At 44.2% G+C, this 20,082-nt stretch overlaps 1 protein-coding gene across 2 annotated transcripts in view; it reads right to left on the bottom strand.

Annotated features, from left to right (window-relative positions):
* SH3PXD2B (SH3 and PX domains 2B) overlaps nt 1-20,082 on the bottom strand; it is a 318,808-nt gene that overhangs the window by 224,984 nt on the left and 73,742 nt on the right. The window lies entirely within an intron of this gene.

The following is a 20,082-nucleotide window of genomic DNA, read 5'->3' as shown; positions in this document are numbered from 1 at the left end:
ATAAATTAAAAAATCTACACCCAGTTTTTGGTCACTGATATTTGTTTTGAAATGTTAGTAATGTGTTTTTGTAAATTTTGAGTTGTTTGGTTATTATTCTAACTCTAACAGATGAAAATAAACAAGTGAGATGAGAACATTTATGTTTTTCATTTAGTTGAACAGCAAATCTGCATACATGATATTTTCAGAAGAAAGACAAAAACTTACTTTTACTTTCTTAAATATTCAGGCTTATAAACATTTTGCATTGACTGACAGAACGGTATATGTTCAATAATAAAATCACTCATCAAAAACACCTGTTGCCTAATAACTGAGCACAGAGTGCAATGATCTATTTGCATATGAATTAAAGCATTAATTTCTCAGGAATGCAGAACATATATTAGATTTAAAAAGTTTTAACGGACTGAGCTTTAAAACGCCTGCACGTCCATATATACAGTTGGGACGAGGGATGGGTGAGGTTGATCTTACTGACAGATTCCCTTTAAAACGGCTTGCCAATGTAAGATTAGATCTGATACAAGTTCCATGTGCAGCAGATGCGGGATTTACACTACTAACAGCATTTACAGTCATATGTAAAAGTTTGGGCACCCCTATTAATGTTAACCTTTTTTCTTTATAACAATTTTGGTTTTTGCAACAGCTATTTCAGTTTCATATATCTAATAACTGATGGACTCAGTTATATTTCTGGATTCAAATGAGGTTTATTGTATTAACAGAAAATGTGCAATCTGCATTTAAACAAAATTTGACCAGTGCAAAAGTATGGGCACCCTTATCATTTTCTTGATTTGAACACTCCTAACTACTTTTTACTGACTTCCTGAAGCACTAAATTGGTTTTGTAACCTCATTGAGCTTTGAACTTCATAGCCAGGTGTATCAAATCATGAGAAAAGGTATTTAAAGTGGCCACTTGCAAGTAGTTCTCCTATTTGATTCTCCTATGAAGAGTGGCATCATGGGCTCCTCAAAACAACTCTCAACTGATCTGAAAACAAAGATTATTCAACATAGCTTTTCAGGGGAAGGATACAAAAAGTTGTCTCAGAGATTTAACCTGTCAGTTTCCACTGTGAGGAACATAGTAAGGAAATGGAAGAACACAGGTACAGTTCTTGTTAAGCCCAGAAGTGGCAGGCCAAGAAAAATATCAGAAAGGCAGAGAAGAAGAATGGTGAGAACAGTCAAGGACAATCCACAGACCACCTCCAAAGACCTGCAGCATCATCTTGCCGCAGATGGTGTCACTGTGCATCGGTCAACAATACAGCCACTTTGCACAAGGAGAAGCTGTATGGGAGAGTGATGCGAAAGAAGCCGTTTCTGCAAGCACGCCACAAACAGAGTCGCCTGAGGTGTGCAAAAGCACATTTGGACAAGCCAGTTACATTTTGGAAGAAGGTCCTGTGGACTGATGAAACAAAGATTGAGTTGTTTGGTCATACAAAAAGGCGTTATGCATGGAGGCTAAAAAACACAGCATTCCAAGAAAAACACTTGCTACACACAGTAAAATTTGGTGGAGGTTCCATCATGCTTTGGGGCTGTGTGGCCAATGCCGGCACCGGGAATCTTGTTAAAGTTGAGGGTCGCATGGATTCAACTCAGTATCAGCAGATTCTTGACAATAATGTGCAAGAATCAGTGACGAAGTTGAAGTTACGCAGGGGATGGATATTTCAGCAAAACAATGATCCAAAACACCGCTCCAAATCTACTCAGGCATTCATGCAGAGGAACAATTACAATGTTCTGGAATGGCCATCCCAGTCCCCAGACCTGAATATCATTGAACATCTGTGGGATGATTTGAAGCGGGCTGTCCATGCTCGGCGACCATCAAACTTAACTGAACTGGAATTGTTTTGTAAACAGGAATGGTCACAAATACCTTCATCCAGGATCCAGGAACTCATTAATAGCTACAGGAAGCAACTAGAGGCTGTTATTTTTGCAAAAGGAGGATCTACGAAATATTAATGTCACTTTTATGTTGAGGTGCCCATACTTTTGCACCAGTCAAATTTTGTTAAAATGCAGATTGCACATTTTCTGTTAGTACAATAAACCTCATTTGAATCCAGAAATATAACTGAGTCCATCAGTTATTAGATATATGAAACTGAAATAGCTGTTGCAAAAGCCAAAATTGTTATAAAGAAAAAAGGTTAAGGCTACTTTCACACATCAGTTTTTTGCCGTCAGGCAGGATCCGGCTATTTTTAGAAAAAACGGATCCGGCATAAATTTTGGAGAACTGTAGAAACGGATCCGTTTTTTTGCTGGATCCGTCTAGCAGGTTATATCTGTTTCTGGGGGCTGGCCAATTGGATCTGAGCATGCGCAGACTTAAAAAAACGGATCCGGTGGCTGGATCCGTCTTTTTCTGGATCCGGCGCATTCCGGCGCCCATAGACTTTCATTGTAGCAAAAAGCTGGAAGCGCCGGATCCGGCGCTTCCGGCTTTTTCGCCGGAGACAAAAAACGTTACAGTAGCCGTTTTTTCCAGACGCCGGAATGAGACAAGTAGCCGGATCCGGCAAAAAACGGATGAAACGCAATGCCATCCGGCGCGATCCGGCGCTAATGCAAGTCAATGGGGAAAAACTGGATCCGGCATTGCATTTTGCCGGATCCGGTTTTACAAAAAAAAGCCGGATCGCGCCTGACGGCAAAAAACTGATGTGTGAAAGAGGCCTAACATTAATAGGGGTGCCCAAACTTTTACATATGACTGTATTTACCGTAATTGATCATACTGGCGACAGAACTGATGAACAGCACTTTGTAAACGACCTATCGCATTTTTACAAAAATGAACCACTTACACTGTAGATAAATGGCGCTTGCTGGGCTCTGTGCTGCGCTGATGTCTATTAACAGTTGGTGGTCTCGCAGTGTGCAGGACCCCCGGGGGCCTGCAAGAGCTCCGATTCGGATCCAGAGCGGTAGCTCTGACAGGTAAGATCATCGGGACCTGATTGGATCAGTGATGATGTTAACCCTTTGTTATCTTTTAGATGCCTAGAAGATAGCTGAGGGAGACCACTACTTTACTCGCCTCCCTGACGCCTCACATCTCATCATGGGTGATCCGCGTGCTGACATGGCAGCCTGAGGTCAAGTGATGACCTCAGGGTCTGCCGGCTACTGTGGCCTGTTAGACTAAAGCCCCCGTTACACACTGCGATATCGCTAGCAATATCGCTGTAAAGTCACCGATTTTGTGACGTTGCAGCGATATTGCTAGTGATATCGCTGCATGTGATACTTACCTCCGACCGGCTCCCCCGCTGGTTATCGCTGATCGCGCGAGAAGCTGCTGGACCATTTCTCGTCGTCGGCTTCCTGCGGCGCTTCCTGCTGTGACGACGAGCGACGCGTGGAGCCGGACGGGAGGACGCAGGATCGCCGCGTCTGACAGGTAAGTAGCGATCCCCGTCCCCTGCGATGTCGCTGGTGAGATCTGCCTGAGTGGCAGCTCACTAGCGACCACCTAGCGATGCACCAGCGATCCTGACCGCGTCATATCGCTAGTCGGGATCGCTGGTGCATCGCTAGGTGTAACGGTACCCTAAGCCAGCAGCTGAGTCACAGGCGATCTGCCAGTGCCAAACTGACAGGTCTCGTGCAATGCAATATACAGTATGTGTATTGCAATGCATGAGACCAGTGATCAGAAAAATAAAAAAATTTAAAAATGCTTTAAAACTATTAAAAAAATCACAAAATACATTTTAAAAAAATATTAAACCAATAAATACGTATATTTATGTAAAAACAAAAAAAGTACACATATTTGCAATCTCCAAGTGCGGCACGACCCGACCTATAAAACTGTCACACTAGTTAACCCTTTCAATGCACACCTTAAAAAAAAAAAAAACTTTGCTTTTTCACCATACTGCCTAACAAAAATGCCATCAAAAAGTCAAATAGAAAATAAAAATTGTACCAATTAAAATGTAATCTTGTCCTGCAAAAAAACAAACCGCTACACAGCTCAATCAGTGAGAAAATAAAAAAGCTATAGCTTTCAGAATAAAGCGATGCAAAAACAATTATTTTTTCTATAAAATAGTTTTATTGTGTAAAAAGCGTCAAAACATAAAATATACGTGTGGTAATCATACTGACCCAAACAATAAAGCTACCTTATCAATTTTAAAACACGCGGTATGTGTCAATATGATCACTGCACCTCTAGATGAATTTGAGAGGTGTAGATTGTAAAATGGGGTCACTTATGGGGGGGTCCTGCTGTTCTGGCAACTCAGGGGCTTTGCCAATGTGATATGGAACCCTCATACCATTCCAGCAAAATCTGCACTGTAATATGGTGCTACTTCCTTTCTGATCTTTGCACTGAGCCTCAAAAGTAATTTTTGACCACATATGGGGTATTGGTGAACTCAGGAGAAATTGCACAACAAATTGTACTGTTCGATTTCTCCTATAACTCCTTTTGAAAATTGCAAACTTGGGATCAAAGCAACATTTCAGTGGAAAATATAGTAATATTTCAATTACTCAGCCCAATGTTATACAACTTAGCGAATCGCCTGAGGGTTAAAAGTACTCACTACTCCCCTAGATGAATCCTTGAGAGGTGTAGTTTACAAAATGGGATCACTTGTAGGGGTTTCTGCTGTTTTGGCATCTCAGGGGCTCTTCAAAAGTGACATGGTATCCGCAACCTGTTCCAGCCAAAATAGTGCTCATTCCCTTTCCAGCCCTGCCATGTGCCCAAGCAGTCGTTTTCCAACAAATATGGGGTATTAGTTTTTTCCTTCCACATTCCAATAATTCATGTCAATCACCTGAAGGGTTAATACATTTCTTGAATGTGGTTTTGAGCACCTTGAGGGATGCCATTTTTAGAATGGTGTCACTTTTGGATATTTTCTGTCATATAGACCCCTCAAAGTCACTTCAAATGTGATGTGGTCCCTAAAAATTGTTTTGTAAATTTTAAGGAAAAATTAGAAATTGCTGGTCAACTTTTAACCTTTCTAACTTTGTAACAAAAAAATTATGTTTCAAAAATTGTGCTGATGTAAAGTAGCCATGTGGGAAATGTAATTTATTCACTATTTTGTGTGACATAACTTTCTGGCTTAAGGGCATAAAAATGAAAAGTTTGAAAATTGCCAAATTTTCACCAAATTTACGATATTTTCAGAAGTAAACGCAAGGTATATCGAGCTAATTTTACCACTCTCATGAAGGACAATATGTAATGAAAAAACGATCCGTTGAAGTGTTCCGGAGTTATTACCTCATAAAGTGACGCTGGTTAGAATTGAAAAAATTGGCCTGGTCATGAAGGCAAAAAACAGGCTCTAGCACGAATGGGTTAACAATTCATTGATAGTAGATGGTACATAATAAACACTACAATAAACTAAGAAACATTCTTTATGCCAGGCATAAACTAATATGTCAACGTTTTTTCGGACGTTAAAGTCTCACCACCAAACCCCAGCCCAGGAATCGCAGGACGGCTGGCAATCATGTAATATTGTAGAGTTTAGGAGTCAGTTACACTGCTTCGGGAGTCAATTTTAAATTTTAGTGGTCAGCAAGAACCTTCATGACCTTTTAAATTGTTTTTGCCTCAGAAGGCGTTCATGATCTATCAACTGGATTGTCTGCTGAGAGCAGAAAACACAATTCACTTCAGCCAGGACAGCCCATGGTATAGGCTTTTCAATTAACCTGGTTAGGCATGAAATGTGGGGGCTCCGTACTAACAGCAAGTCAAGTCTTTCAGTGCTTTTGTTGCAGATTTCCCCCATACTATACTAATGAGTGGGGAAAAATCTGCTCCAAAAGCGCAAGAAAAAAAACATGGCAAAAATGCAAATTTTTGCATCTGACGAGGACATGCAAATTCAGCTTAGAATGGCTGTTGACACAGGACCAGGGATTCCCAGCCAGTCTCCCATGCCGCTACTGGCCCGGCCTCAAGCTGCTTAGCGGCTGCGATCTGACGAGGGCATGCAAATTCAGCTTAGAATGGCTGTTGACACAGGACCAGGGATTCCCAGCCAGTCTCCCATGCCGCTACTGGCCCGGCCTCAAGCTGCTTAGCGGCTGCGATCTGACGAGGGCATGCAAATTCAGCTTAGAATGGCTGTTGACACAGGACCAGGGATTCCCAGCCAGTCTCCCATGCCGCTACTGGCCCGGCCTCAAGCTGCTTAGCGGCTGCGATCTGACGAGGGCATGCAAATTCAGCTTAGAATGGCTGTTGACACAGGACCAGGGATTCCCAGCCAGTCTCCCATGCCGCTACTGGCCCGGCCTCAAGCTGCTTAGTGGCTGCGATCTGACGAGGGCATGCAAATTCAGCTTAGAATGGCTGTTGACACAGGATCAGGGATTCCCAGCCAGTCTCCCATGCCCCTACTGGCCCGGCCTCAAGCTGCTTAGCGGCTGCGATCTGACGAGGGCATGCAAATTCAGCTTAGAATGGCTGTTGACACAGGACCAGGGATTCCCAGCCAGTCTCCCATGCCGCTACTGGCCCAGCCTCAAGCTGCTTAGCGGCTGCGATCTGACGAGGGCATGCAAATTCAGCTTAGAATGGCTGTTGACATTTTTGCATCTGCGGTTTTCCTGCCAAGAGAAATGATGCAGAAATTTCTGCACCAAATACTTAATGTGTGTACATTCCCTAAGCGACTGTCAGGTGAGGAAACCTGAACACTGTGTAGTGGCTGGACATTGCATTCCTATGTGAAACTGAATTTATCTGTAGAGTAATATCCTATGTATAAGCTTTTTTTCTTAACCATGTTTGCAAACATAATTAGTTTACTATCAAAACAAGTTGAGGCAGCACAACATAATGCAGTTAGTAATTAGTTTACTAGTTATTATATTATTGTATTATCGAATGAATATGTATTGCTGAAATGTATTTAGAATAGATAATGAAACAAATCTTCAAGAATTCATAAAGAAAAAGCTGTGATCAAATGATCAGCAAAAAATAGTGCATAGATGGAAAGGAATCACACTGTAGAATCAGACTACATATGGATTGGTTGTAGTCTGTAACCATAGGCACAAAACAGCAGGATGTAATTTTAAACAAACACTATCAGAAAAACTAATTGTCATCCTATATTTCCTAGAGGAACCTAAGGGGGATGAGTACACATGAAAAAACAGGGCAGGAAAGCACCTTCAGACTTACAATGGACCTTACACAGTCTTTCCTGGAATGTCCTTTAATAAGCCATCTTATGGTTTTGTCTCCAGCTCCCTTAGGTTTGCTTGATTAGTGTCATCCTGCAGCTATACTTAGCACAGCTCTGGTATACCAACTGCTGATTTAACAAATGAAGAGAAGTGCCAGTGCCAAACGCAACCTGTTGCAATTTGGTTGCGGTCGGCGCACCGTCAAAAGGACGCAGGCGCCGCCAAACGCATACTGCGCACGGCCTGCGTCCTCAGTGATAAAGATAGGGGACGCATGCAGCGTCATGCACCCGGAGGCGGAGCTATCGGCGGAGGCGCGACAGGGGGCGGGGCTTAGCGGCGGCCGTGCGCAGGCCGACGCTGCGGCCCTAAATGCAAATGTGAAACCGGCCTAAGGAGAACATTCATGATCGCATGTAGACTCAAAATATGGGCACTTGCTGAGAAATTTCCCATAAAGCCTGCTAATAGACACCATTTGGAGTCATAATTTAAAGTAAATCTGTCAGTAGGTTCAACCCTCCTAAGCCGTCTAAATGGGCATTTAGGTCATAAGAAGTTGACTAAAATTATATGTTGATATCTGCAGTCCAATTCCCAAGAAATCCACGCTTTTCTTAATATGCAAATTACTTGTTAAAATCTATGGGCCGGGGACAGATCTTCCCCAGCATCTGATTCCAGAGTTTATTTCATTTGAAAGAGAACGTTACCAGTGTGAGACATGAAGATCAGGGGAGCACCCTGTCCGTCATTACATGTCTCACACTGGTAACGTCAACTGTCATTTACAATAAGCTCTGGAGGAAGATTCTCATGTGGTCCATAGTCCTGAACAGCTCATTTACATATGAAGAATAATGTGGATTTCTTTGGGAATAAGATATTGGATCACTAATATCAAGGTATAATTTTATTGCGCATTCTATGACCTGCGTGCCCATATTGACGGCTTAGGAGGATTTATCCTACTCACAGATTCCCTTTAAGGATATGGGCTAGTTGAAACAAAAGCATATAAAAGGAAAAGTATCTTTTTTTAAACTGATTTTTCTAAAAATACATTAAAAAAAAAAAGAAGAATTCTGTGGTGCAGGTAGTGTCAGTTAGATACACTAAATCTGAATCATCTGAAATTGGAAAACACCGATAGTGTGGGTTATAAGATACTTCCTCATTCAGCAGTTAGTTTATACTGGATAACCATCTGTGCACAGTATAGCGCTGCTTCCTGAGTGATCTAGTGGAAAAAGTGCAAAATCTACATTTTGGATATTGTGGTTAGCAAAAAAAAGAAAATAAGTGTAACTTTAAAAAAACAACCTGGATATTGTCTGTACTCATGTGTCTCACTAGCGACATCGCTGGGGACGGGGGTCGCTACTTACCTGTCACACCAGGCGATCCTGCGTCCTCCCGCCCGGCTCCACGCGTCGCTCGTCCTCACAGCAGGAAGCGCCGCAGGAAGCTGACGACGAGAAACAGTCCTGGACGTTCTCGCGCGATCAGCGATAACCAGCGGGGGAGTGGGTCGTAGGTAAGTATCAGACACAGAGATATCTCTAGCAATATCGCTATAACGTCACTAGTTATAGCGATATTGCTAGCGATATCTCTTAGTGTGACAGGCCCTTAAGACACTAAGTTGTGCGATGTAGTATCATTGTTACACACTCTACAATGTGTGATGTAGTATTAATAGTGTTATTGTTACACACTCTACACTGTGTGATGTAGTACTATTGTAAGACACTCTATACTATGTGATGTAGTATTATTGTTACACACTCTATACTGTGTGATGTAGCACTATTGTTACACACTCTACACTGTGTGATGTAGTACTATTGTAAGACACTCTATACTGTGTGATGTAGTATTATTGTTACAAACTCTATACTGTGTGATGTAGCACTATTGTTACACACTCTACACTGTGTGTGTGATGTAGTATTATTGTTACACACTCTACACTGTGTGATGTAGTACTATTGTAAGACACTCTATACTATGTGATGTAGTATTATTGTTACACTCTCTATACTGTGTGATGTAGCACTATTGTTACACACTCTACACTGTGTGTGTGATGTAGTATTATTGTTACACACTCTACACTGTGATGTAGTACTATTGTTACACACTCTACACTGTGTGTGTGATGTAGTATTATAGTTACACACTCTACACTGTGTGATGTAGTATTATTGTTACACACTCTATACTGTGTGATGTAGTATTGTTACACACTCTACACTGTGTGATGAAGTACTATTGTAAGACACTCTATACTATGTGATGTAGTATTATTGTTACACACTTTACACTGTGTGATGTAGTATTATTAGTATTATTGTTACACACTCTACACGGTGTGATGTAGTATTATTGTTACACACTCTACACTGTGTGATTTAGTATTATTGTTACTCTCTACACTGTGATGTAGTATTATTGTAAGACACTCCATACTGTGTGATGTAGTATTATTGTAAGACACTCTATACTATGATGTAGTATTGTTACACACTCTATACTGTGTGTAGTATTATTGTTACACACTCTATACTATGTGATGTAGTACTATTGTTACACACTCTATACTATGTGAAGTAGTATTGTTACACACTCTACACTGTGTGATGTAGTACTATTATAAGACACGCTATACTATGTGATGTAGTATTGTTACACACTCTATACTGTGTGATGTAGTATTATTGTTACACACTCTATACTATGTGATGTAGTACTATTGTTACACACTCTATACTGTGTGATGTAGTATTATTGTAAGACACTCTATACTATCTGATGTAGTATTGCTACACACTCTATACTGTGTGATGTAGTATTATTGTTACACACTCTATAATGTGTGATGTAGTACTATTGTTACGCACTATACTATGTGATGTAGTACTATTGTTACACACTCTATACTGTGTGATGTAGTACTATTGTAAGACACTCTATACTATGTGATGTAGTACTATTGCTACACACTATACTATGTGATGTAGTACTATTGTTACACACTCTACACTGTGTGATGTAGTACTATTGTAAGACACTCTATACTATGTGATATAGTATTGCTACACACTCTATACTGTGTGATGTAGTATTATTGTTACACACTCTATACTGTGTGATGTAGTATTATTGTTACACACTCTACACTGTGTGATGTAGTATTATTAGTATTATTGTTACACTCTACACTGTGTGATGTAGTGTTATTGTTACACTCTCTACACTGTGTGATGTAGTATTGTTACACACGCTATACTGTGTGATGTAGTATTATTGTTACACACTCTATACTATGTGATGTAGTACTATTGTTACACACTCTATACTATGTGATGTAGTATTATTGTTACACACTCTACACTGTGTGATGTAGTACTATTATAAGACACTCTATACTATGTGATGTAGTATTGTTACACACTCTATACTGTGTGATGTAGTATTATTGTTACACACTCTATACTATGTGATGTAGTACTATTGTTGCACACTCTATACTATGTGATGTAGTATTGTTACACACTCTACACTGTATGATGTAGTACTATTATAAGACACTATACTATGTGATGTAGTATAGTTACACACTCTATACTGTGTGATGTAGTATTATTGTTACACACTCTATACTATGTGATGTAGTACTATTGTTACACACTCTATACTGTGTGATGTAGTATTATTGTAAGACACTCTATACTACGTGATGTAGTATTGCTACACACTCTATACTGTGTGATGTAGTATTATTGTTACACACTCTATACTGTGTGATGTAGTACTATTGTTACACACTCTATACTGTGTGATGTAGTACTATTGTTACGCACTATACTATGTGATGTAGTACTATTGTTACACACTCTATACTGTGTGATGTAGTACTATTGTAAGACACTCTATACTATGTGATGTAGTACTATTGTTACACACTATACTATGTGATGTAGTACTATTGTTACACACTCTATACTGTGTGATGTAGTACTATTGTAAGACACTCTATACTATGTGATATAGTATTGCTACACACTCTATACTGTGTGATGTAGTATTATTGTTACACACTCTATACTGTGTGATGTAGTATTATTGTTACACACTCTACACTGTGTGATGTAGTATTAGTATTATTGTTACACTCTACACTGTGTGATGTAGTGTTATTGTTACACTCTCTACACTGTGTGATGTAGTATTGTTACACACTCTATACTGTGTGATGTAGTATTATTGTTACACACTCTATACTATGTGATGTAGTACTATTGTTGCACACTCTATACTATGTGATGTAGTATTGTTACACACTCTACACTGTGTGATGTAGTACTATTATAAGACACTCTATACTATGTGATGTAGTATTGTTACACACTCTATACTGTGTGATGTAGTATTATTGTTACACACTCTATACTATGTGATGTAGTACTATTGTTACACACTCTATACTATGTGATTTAGTACTGTTACACACTCTACACTGTGTGATGTAGTACTACTATAAGACACTCTATACTATGTGATGTAGTAATGTTACACACTCTATACTATGTGATGTAATATTGTTACACACTCTACACTGTGTGATGTAGTACTATTGTTACACACTCTACACTGTGTGTGTGATGTAGTATTATTGTTCCACACTCTACACAGTGTGATGTAGTACTATTGTTACACACTATACTGTGTGATGTAGTACTATTGTTACACACTCTATACTGTGTGATGTAGTATTGTTACACACTCTACACTGTGTGATGTAGTATTATTGTAAGACACTCTACACTGTGATTAGTATTATTGTTACACACTGTGTAGTATTATTGCAAGACACTACACTGTGTGATGACTTTTAGTGTAAGACACTCTATACTGTGTGATGTAGTATTATTGTTACACACTCTACACCGTGTGATGTAGTATTATTGGAAGACACTCTATACTGTGTGATGTAGTATTATTGTTATACACTCTACACTGTGGAATGTAGTATTATCGTAAGACACTCTACACCATGTGATGTAGTTTTATTGTAAGACACTCTACACTATGTGATGTATCATTGTAATTATTGTAAGGCTCTCTACACTGTGTGATGTAGTTTTATTGTAAGGCTCACTCTACTGAGTGATGTAGTATTAATGTAAGGCACTCTACACTGTGTGATGCAATTTTATTGTAAGGCACTCTACACTGTGTGTTGTAGTATTATTGTAAGACAATCAACTCTGTGTTATGTGGTATTATTGTAAGACAATCAACACTGTGTGATGTAGTATTATTGTAAAGCACTCTACTCTGAAATACGCTCTGCATTGGGGCCAGCTGTCAGTCAGGGTCAGAGGCGCAGGTGACAACCTGCGTCAGAGCTGCCTTTGTGACTGAAACCGGAACGCTGACAGGAGGAATAAAGTAAATTTTCCCCCTGCAGCATTCGGCTAAGTGCGGGTGCCGTGCTAGTTAATAACACTATTAATAGCGTTTTTTCTAGTGGCAGTGTTCCCTTTAATGCACTCTGTGGTGTAGTTTTATTGTAAAGCACTCTATACTATGTGTAGTTTTATTGTAAGACACTGTGCAATGGATGATGTACTTTTACTGTAAGGGTAAATTCACACAAGGTGTTTTTTTCTGCAGCAAAACCTAATCTCTTGGAAGGAAAGAAGCTGCAGAAAAAAAGCAGGTTTGGCTTCTTTTTTTGCTACATTTTTTTTATTCGTTTTTGGCATGCTAGATTTGTCTCTTGTGCATGCTGATAAAGTTTAGCGCAAAAAAAAAAACAGTCCTATTCTACAGAATCAGGTTTTGGCACAAAAAACGCAGCAAAACCTAATATCTGTGTTTTTCGGAGGATTTTCTGCGTTTTTTTCAACATCTATTCATGTCAATTGGTGAAAAACGTTGAAAAACAGGGATTTTTGTGATAAACTCACCGTAAAATCCTTTTTTCCGAGACGCTCATTGGGGGACACAGATACTGTGGGTGTATGCCTCTGCCGCTTGGAGGCTGACACTAAGTGAAAAAAAGAGGTTAGCTTCTCCTCCGCCGTATACACCCTAGCCCCTATTGCGGGCGGAAATCAGTTTGGTGCCAAAGCAGTAGGAGGACAACAAAATCAGCCTTAATACAGGTACAGCATGTCCAGAAAAAAGACCACCCTTATATCACATAAATAAATGTGTATAAATTAAACAAAATAGAAGCCAACTTGGCTAATAGGGTGGGTGCTGTGTCCCCAATGAGCACCTCGGAGAAAAAGGATTTTACGGTGAGTTTAATCACAAAAATCTCTGTTTTTCCTTCGCCTCATTGGGGGACACAGATACTGTGGGACGTCCTAAAGCAGTCCCTGGGTGGGAGATTGACTCACCGATCCAAGCTACATGCACCTCTTGTTTAAAGGTGCGTCACCGCTGCTTGAAGAAGCCTTCTACCCAGGCTCGCATCCACCGAGGCCTGAGTATGGGTATTATAATGTTTGGCAAATGTGGGCAGGCTGGACCAGGTTGCTGCCTTGCAAACCTGTTCCGTCGAAGCCTGGTGCCGAAGCGCCCAAGAGGCGCCCACTGCCCGAGTAGAGTGTGCTCTGGTCCCTGCTGGAAACGACGTGCCTCTAATGCGGTAGGACTCCTGAATAGTCAAACTAATCCATCTGGCTATGGTCGATTTCGAGGCAGCGAGTCCCTTCCTGCGCCCTTCGGGGAGCACGAACAGCGTGTCCATCTGACGAAAGGGTGCCGTCCTCGACACGTACTTCCGGAGGGCTCTTACCAGGTCTAACGTGTGAAGAGCCTTTTCCACACGGTGCACCGGTGCTGGACAAAATGAAGGCAAGACAACATCCTCATTAATGTGAAATGAGGACACGACTTTCGGCAGAAAAGGAGGGGCTGGTCTGAGCACCACCTTATCCTTATGGAAAGTGAGGAATGGAGCTCTGCAGGATAGGGCCGCCAGCTCTGAAACCTGACTGATAGAAGTGATGGCCACACCACTTTCTAGGAAAGGTACCTCAAAGAGACATCCTGAAGTGGTTCAAATGGAGCTTCCTGCAGAACACTTAGGACCAGGTTAAGGTCCCAGGTGTCCATAGGCGCTCTATAGGGAGGAACCAAGTGGGAGACTCCCTGGATGAAAGTATTAACCTGTAAATTCGTAGCAATTCTGCGCAGGAACAGGACGGATAAGGCCGATATTTGTCTCCTGAGGGAACTTGGCGCCAAGCCCGAGTCTAGGCCCGACTGAAGAAAGGCCAAGATGTTGGGAATCGAGACTCTCAGTGGAGAAACACTCCGGCCTCAACACCAAGCAAAGAACACCTTCCAGGTGTGGTGGTAAATTCGTGTTGAAGCAGGCTTCCGGGCACTAACCATTGTAGCGACCACCTTGCTCCCAAACCCTGCCTGGGTTAGAATCCAAGATTCAACGGCCATGCCGTCAAACACAGGGCCCCTGAGTTCGGGTGGAAAATCGGCCCTTGAGAAAGTAGATCTGGGCGCTCTGGCAGTCGCCAAGGAATGTCGGCGAGCAGCTGCATTAGATCTGCGTACCACGCTCGACGGGGCCAGTCTGCGGCCAGCAGAATCGCCGGAAGCCCTTCCGTCTTGATCTTTTTGATGACTCTTGGGAGTAATGGCAGTGGGGGAAATAGATATGTTAGGTGGAACTGGTTCCATGGCAGAACCAACGCATCCACAGCGATTGCTTGCGGGTCCCTGGCCCGAGCGACATATGTGGGCACCTTGGCGTTCACTCTGGATGCCATCAGGTCCACATCCGGAGTTCCCCACCTTTGACAAAACTGCTGGAAGAACTCGGGATGTAGTGACCACTCTCCGGACACAAGACCCTGCCGGCTGAGAAAGTCTGCCACCCAGTTTTCCACGCCCGGGATGTGGACTGCCGAAATCACCGAGTGGTTTGCTTCGGCCCAATGAAGAATGTGCCCCACCTCGCGCATGTTTGCTCTGCTGTGGGTGCCCCCTTGGTGATTTATGTAAGCCACCGCCGTGGCGTTGTCCAATTGGATCCGGACGGGGCGGCCTGCTAAGAAGTGATGAAACTGCTGCAGAACCAGCCGAATTACTCGTATCTCCAATAAGTTGATCGGGAGGCGTGCCTCCTGTGGCGACCACCGTCCCTGGGTCGTGTGGTGGCGAAACACCGCTCTCCAGCCGAGGAGACTGGCGTCGGTTGTTATCACCAACCAATTTGTCTGGGGGGGAAGGGTTTCCCCTGGGTCAGAGAGGAACTGGTTATCCACCATCCGAGCGACTGCCTGACTTGAGAGGACAGTTAGCACCGCTGATCAAGAATGAAAGGATTCTTGTCCCAGGCTGACAAGAGAGCGTGGTGCAGGGGGCAAAAATGGGACTGGGCGAACGGTATTGCTTCCATTGCTGCCACCATTCTTCCTAGAATCCTCATCCCGAAACGAATAGTATGAGGGACTGGTTGGCGAAGAGTCCGAATTCCCTCCCTGCCGGAGAGCTAGGGCTTTTTCCTGAGGAAGAATCACCAACCCTCGGCAAGTGTCGAAGACCATTCCTAAGAAGGAAATCCTCTGAGCGGGCACAAGGGATGACTTCTTCGCATTGACCAACCACCCTAAGTAGGCAAGAGTATCTAGCGTTATGTTGACATTTCCCTCGCATGCCCGTCTTGAAGGGCCCTTGACCAATAGGTCGTCCAAGCAAGGCAAGACGACTATGCCTCGAGAATGCAATATGGCCATGACAACTGCCATAACCTTTGTGAACACTCTAGGAGCCGTGGCTAACCCGAAAGGTAGCGCCACGAACCGAAAATGTTTACCGTTGATGGCGAAACGCAGGAAGCTTTGATGAGGAAAGTTGGGAATATGCAGATATGCGCCCTGGATGTCGACCGAGGCCAAGTATTCTCCCTGCTCCATGGCCGATATGACTGAACGGAGAGACTCCATCCGGAAATGTCTGACCCTGATAAATTTGTTCAGATGTTTGAGGTCCAAAACAGGTCTGACAGACCGGTCCTTTTTGGGAACCGCAAACAGGTTGGAATAGAAGCCCTGAGCCCTTTCATGCTCTGGCACGGGAACAATTACCCCGCTGCGCTGGAGCGATTCGATGGCTCCCAACAGAGCTCTTGCCTGGGTATCCACCCTGGGAAGACAAGAAAGAAAAAAATGTTTTGGAGGGTTTCTGACAAACTCTATTTTGTAACCCGAGGCCACCAACTCCTTTACCCATGCGTCGTCTGCAACACTGAACCAGACGTGGCGAAACCAGAGTAGTTGGCCGCCCACCTTACTGGTGTCGTCTGGTAAACGCCTCGAGTCATTTGGCTGACGATCTTTGGGATCTGGATCCCCTCGATCTGGGCTGTTGAGTACGCATTCTCCCCAATGGGTTGGTTCTATATGAGACCTGCCGCTCATTATCCTGGTTGGGGTGGCCTGAAGCGGTGGAATTGGCTGCTGTGGTCCACCCGGGGTTGCGAAAGGCCCGAAAATGTGCCTGAAAAGGGTGGCGTAAAGGTGGTTTGACCTTTTGCTGAGGGAGAAAACCGCTCTTTCCTCCTGTGGAGTCGGAGATAAGTTAATCTAACTTCTCCCCAAATAGACGGCCACACTGATAGGGCAGGGAAGTTAAGGACTTCTTAGAAGTAGAATCGGCCCGCCATGTCCTTAACCATAGAGCTCTTCTGATAGAAATTGCGTTAGCAGCAGCAAGTGCTGAGCAATTGGCCGCATCCAAAGATGCATTGATTACGTAGTCTCCGGCCATCGCGATCTGACTCGCGATCTCCAATATCTCTGCAGGTAGCTCTTGCACCTGCGCGACCTTGTTTAATGATTCTGACCATGAGATCATGGCCTTGGCTACCCAAGTTGCTGCGATCGAGGGAGAGAGCACTGATCCTGACGTCTCATATACTGAGCGAGCTAAGCTCTCTATGAGGCGATCCGTGGGATCCTTAATAGAGGAACCACTAGGTACGGATAACAGAGTTTTAGTGGCTAGGCGTGACACCGGTGGATCCACCATTGGAGATTCCGTCCATTTTTTACGGAGGTCCGGGGCAAATGGATACCTTGCTTCGAGTGCCTTTTGACCCGAGAACGCCTGTCTGGTCGTTCCCTCTGTCGCTGCACTATGTCCTCAAACTCAGGGTGAGAGGAAAAAATTTTGTGCGGCCGCTTCACTCGCTTAAACACCACCTTATGTCCTGTAGCCGCTGCGGGATCATCCTCCATCCCCAAGGTCTGATTGACAGCTTCTATGAGGCTGTCCACTGTCTCACGTGACCCTGGAGCATCCAGGTCAAGGGGCTCGTCTGAGTCGAATCTGAGGTCTGCTCGCTATCAACCACTGGCGACGGGGAGCGAGAAGCAGAACTTAGTTTTTTTCTGCAAAGCACCGGATGGACTGTGCGACACCGCATGGATTCTCTTCCCCCGGGTCTGCCTGGAATGAGAGCGGCCCCTGCAAGCCGAAGGCTCTAGTGAGGTAGAGGTTCCCTCTAAGGCCGGCGAGCCACTGTCCCTGCCCCTATCTGGGGCCTGAAGGGACTCTATTGCCCTCGTAAGTGACGCCATGGACTGTGACAGTGATTGAGCCCACTCCGGGGGGTTCGGGACCTCAGTCGCAGTCGCAGGGGAGGGCTCCTGGGCGCGTTTGGACTCGCAGGCTTCGCATAATCGCTTGCTCTGTGCCCACGGAAACGCAGCCCGACAAGAGATTTGCATGCAGTGTAAAAAAAAGTGTGCATCTTTGCTTTTTCGGACACGCTGTATCTGTCCGCTGCTGGGGAGGGGGGAGGAGGTAGCACCTCGTCTTCCCTGTAGCGTGGCCTCTCTGGCAGCACTTACCCCAGTCCTGTGCCCCCACGTTCCTGGACGCCTCCACACCAAAATCGTGCGCCACCAGCTGTGGGGTGGTCCGCCAGCATATAAACCGCTCCAGGGCGGTACTTCCGGCTCTGCGGCCTAGCCGCGCTCCGAAGCCGGGGACTAAATTTATCCACCGCCGCCCAGGCCTGGGGGGGCAGGCCGCCGGAAGTGACGCGCGACCCGGAGGCGGAACTTCCGGCCTCAATTTATCCCCTGCCCGCGACGCAGGGGGGGACGGGGGGGGGGGGCGCGGACCTTCCATGGCGCCGCAAAAACTGGCGCTACTTACTGGCGCGGGCTGCTCCGCACCGCGCTCTCCATCTGCAGCCACACTCAGCCAAGAATGGCCAGTGGTATCCGCCGGCTAAGGGCTCCAGCCCCAGATCTTCGCCACAGGAGCCCTCCCAGGCCCTCTCCTCACTGACGATCCTCTTCGGCTTCCCAGCTCAGGTATGTGAGGGGGCCTTGAGAAATAGGATGGTGCAGGCACCCTAGCTCCATCTAACCCCTTCAGGGGGTGAGGAGAGGGACCGTCCGCTGCCTTGCAGCACCGCAGTCTAAGCATTGGTGGAGCAGTGGGGGGCCGCACGGACTAGTCTTGTGCCTCTGTACAGCCCATGGTTTCAATACCTAGGGGTGGTCAGGGCTAAGTCCGGCATCGTGTCCCACGTCGCGGGAGGATACGTGGAGGGACACTCGCACGTGCTCGCCCGTTGTTGGTTTGGGGAAATCGGACCCTTTCAATAGGATCCGTTGCCCCTGTCTAGTCTTCATGGAAAAAATCTGGAGCAAAAAACCAGACGTGTGCCTCCATGGACACTAAGCAAAAAACTGATTTCCGCCTGCAATAGGGGAGAGGGTGTATATGGCGGAGGAGGAACTAAACTCTTTTTTTCACTTAGTGTCAGCCTCCAAGTGGCAGAAGCATACACCCACAGTATCTGTGTCCCCCAATGAGGCGAAGGAGAAAAACACTGAAGAAGAAAATGAAAGAAATGACAGGCTCTATTTTGCAAAAAAACATGGAAAGCACAAATTACTGATGACAAAAGAAACCATGGTGCATGCATGAGATTTCTGAATTCTCAGATGTAACTGGTACTGTAAAACGCAGCTGAAAATTTGCATTAAAAAAAAAACATGAAAAAACGCCTAGTATGAACTTGTCCTAAGGCACGCTACACTCTGATTTAGTTTTTTTCTGCAAAGAAAGCATACGGTGTGATGTTTTGAATTACATTGGACCTTTTCGAAATGCTAACGCTTGTGCACACGTTGCAGATTTAGTGCGTTTTTGCCATGCAGATTTGTTAGTAAAATCTGAAAAAATACTGTTGCCAGCAAAGTGAATGAAAAACTTGAAGTGTCATGCACACGTTGCGTATTCTTGACTTGGAGACTTGATGCAGAAAATAATCTGCAGCATGTCAATTCTCTGAGTTTTTGTCCTTCTTTTTTCACAAGTGACCTCAATCCAATCAGTGTAAAAATGCAGCAAAAATGCACATGTCCTGCCAAGAGCTGCAGAAACTTCTGCATCCATTTACTCAATGTGTGCACACAGCCTTATAGAGAAATATGTATATCTGACATCAAATACACAGGTAAAGGCAGTAGTCAGGGTTGCCGAAGTCCAAACATTTTTGTATAGTCCATAAAAAACGCTCTTTTTTCCTGATCTGTAAAACAATTTGATGTGTACATGATGTATTTTTTAAGATGGAGAAACCTGTACATATTATTACGACTGTAATTCTCATCACATCAAAGTGAATGTAGCTAAGGCTAGTTTCACACTAGCGTTTATGAGCGCAGCGACGGCCTGCGCACGGCCGCCGCTAAGCCCCGCCCCTGCCACGCCCGCCGGTAGCTCCGCCCACCGGCGCATGACGTTGCATGCGCCCTGCGTCCCCTATCTTTATCACAGGGGGCGCAG

The sequence above is a fragment of the Dendrobates tinctorius genome, unplaced genomic scaffold (genome assembly GCF_039654945.1).
Source record: "Dendrobates tinctorius isolate UK_male_01 unplaced genomic scaffold, ASM3965494v1 ptg000043l, whole genome shotgun sequence".
In the NCBI taxonomy this organism is placed as follows: Eukaryota; Metazoa; Chordata; class Amphibia; order Anura; family Dendrobatidae; genus Dendrobates; species Dendrobates tinctorius.
This window is presented reverse-complemented; position numbering and strand designations above follow the sequence as displayed.